General features: G+C 38.8%; 1 protein-coding gene across 4 annotated transcripts in view; it reads left to right on the top strand.

Annotated features, from left to right (window-relative positions):
- The window catches only part of LOC137640127 (RUN and FYVE domain-containing protein 2-like), a 144,295-nt gene that overhangs the window by 41,663 nt on the left and 97,632 nt on the right, over positions 1 to 5,000 (top strand). The window contains exon 1 of one of the 4 annotated variants that reach the window (XM_068372610.1): positions 1,435 to 1,564. The exons of 1 other annotated variant lie outside the window; for it this stretch is intronic. The gene's annotated coding sequence lies outside the window, so the exon portion shown is untranslated. Of the gene's footprint in view, positions 1 to 1,434; positions 1,565 to 5,000 lie in introns of those variants that run through there. 2 more of the 4 variants (XM_068372609.1, XM_068372612.1) reach the window with 2 other exon arrangements.

Below are 5,000 nucleotides of genomic sequence, written 5' to 3'. Positions count from 1 at the left end.
ATTCGTCCCAACCTCACCAGAATATCTGTAGAATATACAGATATTCCCACATTTATATTGCTAATAAAAGAATGTACAAAATGTATTATAGTATATAGAATATTCTTAATTCATATTGTTCATGAACATAAATGTTCAGGAGACAGTTCAGTCATTATGTTAGAAATGAACTAGTTTAATTGAAGCAAGTTCCCATAAAACAAGAGTATTTATTGTGAATATGAAATATCATTACATTCTTCCCCCAAAATTAAGTGGTTCATGAGATTCAGGGAAAAAAAGATCATATTGCAAATTTTCATTTTGGGAGATATGTCCTGAATGACCCCCACCTTTGGCTACGCCCTGTCTGTCCTGTCTGTGGTGGTATGCCTACCTAAGTCGTATACAACACTTGCCCTTGGTGGTATGGAACCTGTCGATATTTTGTAATTTCTCAGCTAGGACTTACCTGTAGGATTGGATCTCCTGACCCCACAATCCTTAGGCTGCCTGCTTTTCGATATGTAGTTTCATGTATGTTCAATAACTGATAAAGAAGGACTTAGAATACAGTGAGAAAAGTTATGTGAGAGAGAGAGAGAGAGAGAGAGAGAGAGAGAGAGAGAGAGAGAGAGAGAGAGAGAGAGAGAGAGAGAGAGAGAGAGAGAGAAGTGGCTCGTTCCATATGGTCATTATTGACCATAAAAATTCGTTTTCTTTAGTTTACTACCATTGTATTCGTATAGAAAATGGATGCCATTCAGAATTGTCAATGGAAAACATTCCCATCTAATATTGGGGTTGATACTAAATATCTTGAAGGATGGTTTCTCTCTCAGGTAAAATCCTGAGGTTATTGTAAGCAATTATCACTGTATGGAGACATCTGTTTTTGACCTTTTTCACTTAATTGCCTTTGCCATATCTTGACAAGAAACAGAGAAGTTGGTAAGAGGATCATATCTTCTAAAGCTGTAGGGGTGTGTGTAAGTATGCGTGTGAGTTGGTGCGTATGTACGTGTAGTAAGGAAGACTATTGATTGCCTGGACCCCACCCCACCCTCTTTCTCCCTTGTTCTGGGATTTCGTTTTCTCCATCCTTTCGTAGGATGTTGCGCAGCCAGCCTTTTTGTTAACCTTTCGAGAAATCCATGTAAAGATGTGCTGGTACACTGCAATTTCCAGTCATAAATTGCAGTGAATTTGATTCAGGTTTAAATTGCGCCTCTCGCCGCACCACGTCCGCTGCTGCTGCTGGTGGTGGTGGAACCTCCGCCGGACTTGGAGCTTCGTTCGTCATGGACAGAAATCAATAACGGCCTTTAATGTTATGGGAGTCATCTGGTTCCAAGTAGGCTTACTCTCACACTGGTGCCTCGTGCCCTGAAGACTGAGCCTCTAAGCTTCCATATGGCATTGTAGTTTTGTTAATGGGGATTCCCTATCGAGAGGACGGTGGTGATTGGTCGCAGCCTATGGACGAGGAGGGCAAGAGGGGTACGCTTGCGTGAATTTCTGTGCCTGGTGCTGACGACAGCCCGCTATCACACAGACAGTATCGCGACTGCACCCTGACACAGCGGTATTATGAGCAAGGGGGAAAGATATTATTTATTCGTAAAAAAATAGTCGATCTCTTGTGATACGCAATGCTGAGTAAAAGGCAGCCTCCGGAACTGGAAGCTGTAGAAGTTTAAACGCTGTCTTCGGATGCCATACGCTGCGTCTTATTACCTTATCAGTGTTTGTGTGGGCGTGTAAACAGACTGCAACTGTGTCGGCAGCCTTTGCGAGTCTGTGGTCAGCTTATTTAAACGCCAGTAACAGTTATATGCGAGTGACGTCATTATCTAAGTCTCACCTTTAGAAAATAGTTAGCAATGACCAACCTCCCGAAGATATCTTTCTAGTGTTACAAATGGACCACGAGGAATATTCGCAACAGCGATGACGCATTTGCATAGTTCCCCTCGGTGGTAATGAGTATTCTGGAAGACTGTCCCGGCTCTTATGGAAACCAGTCCTAATGAACTTTGAATGAGCATTAGGGAGGCGTTTGCATTGATAACACGTTTCTTATCAACGGAGTCATCAATCATTCACGTAACACGAAATAGTAAAAGGGGGTGTTTTCACAGCTGTGCTGAACAGAGTCGGGCCATTTGATATGTTTTTGTTGAAAATTCAGAGGAAAAGATGTGTTGCTTTCAAGGTTTTTTCTTGGCTTTAGAATATTTCCGGTGGCTTAAGGCCTCTGCAAGGCGTGGCATTGAAATCAATATACCTAATTCCAATGACGAAAGCTGTGAAGAAACTCCATACTTACATACACAAAGAATAACAGCTTGAATCAGCCTGTTAAGTTTCAAGACACTTCCGAGGGACAGGACATTTCGTTGATTCACATTTGACAGAATATGATTTTTTAAAAAAGATGAATACTTTGTTGTACGGTTGATGAAAATGTGTTAAAAGGTGGCAGAAAATGTTGTTATGGTTACATCAGACCACGGACGGTGAATGTGAGATCCTTAAATTTTTATATTTTTGTTTTTTTTTTCTCTTTTCTTGTGACCAACATACACACTTTTCTCATTTAACTTTGTCTTAATGTGATTTTTTATTAACTTAATTTGTGATATACCATTTATATATAATATATACTTACATTATCGCTTGTGGGTACACACCATTACAATATATACAAGTATACTGAGATTATGTTTTGTGTACATGCATTAATTCGCCAGCCTCCGGCCATTTTTAAAGGGATCATTGTGCAAGTTATTTATATCCTTTTTGTGTTTTTAAAACGCCTCGGAATGTTTCGGTTTTGTTTTGTTCTTTGTCTTGCATAAAGGGACAATTTGGGTGTCAGTATGACCATTTCTGGTTAAGATGGAGTCTCTCTCTCTCTCTCTCTCTCTCTCTCTCTCTCTCTCTCTCTCTCTCTCTCTCTCTCTCTCTCTCTCTCTCTCTCTCTCTTAAAACTTATTTTAATATATTGCTATTTCTCTCACCCATATATTTTACGTTTAGCTGATGTGCATTCTCTCTCTCTCTCTCTCTCTCTCTCTCTCTCTCTCTCTCTCTCTCTCTCTCTCTCTCTCTCTCAAAACTTATTTTAATATATTGCTATTTCTCTCACCCATATATTTCACGGTTAACTGATGTACATTCTCTCTCTCTCTCTCTCTCTCTCTCTCTCTCTCTCTCTCTCTCTCTCTCTCTCTCTCTCTCTCTCTCTCTCAAAACTTATTTTGATATATTGCTATTTCTCTCACCCATATATTTCACGGTTAGCTGATGTACATCTCCTCTCTCTCTCTCTCTCTCTCTCTCTCTCTCTCTCTCTCTCTCTCTCTCTCTCTCTCTCTCTCTCTCAACAGCATATGGTCTGCTAATCCTCTTAGAGGCCTGACTAGAATTTTTCTCCCCCTTGTGCTCATCTTTTTAACCGCATAGCACTTAAACGTCGTCCTAGTCTCTCCCCATTTATCATCAACGTGCTTCGATAACCAATAATATTACGTTCTTATCCATCTATCCTATTTACATGCCAGTTCTGCCGGTTCGATTAGCACTGCCACATGCTCTCTTTTCTGTTACGGGCAGTAGAGTCTCTTGCCATACAAGGCATGTATTTGCCGTCTTTTTACATTTTTTTTTTTTTTTACAGTATATCCCTATTTGCCGAGCATGACCTTGCGATAACGAGTGATAATGTCGTGAACGGAAATTGGCCATGGGAATGGGAGAAGCTAACGATTTGGAGTCGTTCTCTGTAGGTCCTATCTGTCTTAATATTTGCTTGTTAGCAATCCCCCCCCCCCTTTCAGGGAAGTCAAAACTTGGATTGGTGAATATATATATATATATATATATATATATATATATATATATATATATGTATATATATATATATATATATATATATATATATATATATATATATAGTAAATACTGTGAGCCATCAGACAAAAGTCTCCCACCATCACCAATATGCAATCACTAGCGTAGCGATGAAAACTGGCCAAATTCCAGCTGAATGAGGAAGGCCTTTGTTCTGCAATGGACCAGAAACGGTTGCATTTATTGTTGTTGTTGTATACAACAACAAATGCAGCCGTTTCAAGCCATATGCAGGACAAAGTACTCAAACATGTCTTTCTTCATGTCTGGGGATTGGCCAGTGTTTATCACAACATTGGCCAGTGCTGATTGGTGATGGTGGGAGATTTTCATCTGATCGCTGACATTAAACCAACCCGGTAAGGGTGGCCCCTGACAAGTACAGCTTTGCTGATCATAGCGATACACAAACTCTTTCACCACGGTTTAGGTACTCCCTCCCTCACAACTTACTGGCCGTTAAAAAGCTTTTGATGTCGAATTCACTGCACCTTAGGATTTAGTACATTTTATGGTACGGGATTCTACTCGGGCTAGGATTCGAACCTATATTCTGAATTCAATCAAAGGTGACAGTAACTACAGGTTCGAATCCAAGCCTGGGTAGAAACATTTGACATAAAATTAACCTCACAAATATTTACTCCCAAGGTCGAGTGGATTTGATATCAAAAGTTGTTTGTCACTCAATATTTAAAAAAAAGATGCCTCAAGTATTGATTACCAAATTCTCATTACATAGGATATGTATTTATGTAAATTTATACTTTATATATATATATATATATATATATATATATATATATATATATATATATGTATATATATATTATATCTATCTATATATATATATATATATATATATATATATATATATATATATATATATATATATAGAATATATATTTGTATGGATAAATATCAACACAACATCGTGTTCAAATAGAAATAAATTTCTACTTCATACTTGGGATCGAACGCTAGCCCCTTCTAATGAAAGGCCAGGTCGAAACCAACCATGCCTCTCGTGGCATGGTTGGTTTCGACCTGGCCTTTCATTAGAAGGGGCTAGCGTTCGATCCCAAGTATGAGGTAGAAATTTATAT

The sequence above is a fragment of the Palaemon carinicauda genome, chromosome 4 (genome assembly GCF_036898095.1).
Source record: "Palaemon carinicauda isolate YSFRI2023 chromosome 4, ASM3689809v2, whole genome shotgun sequence".
Lineage (NCBI taxonomy): Eukaryota > Metazoa > Arthropoda > Malacostraca > Decapoda > Palaemonidae > Palaemon > Palaemon carinicauda.
This window is presented reverse-complemented; position numbering and strand designations above follow the sequence as displayed.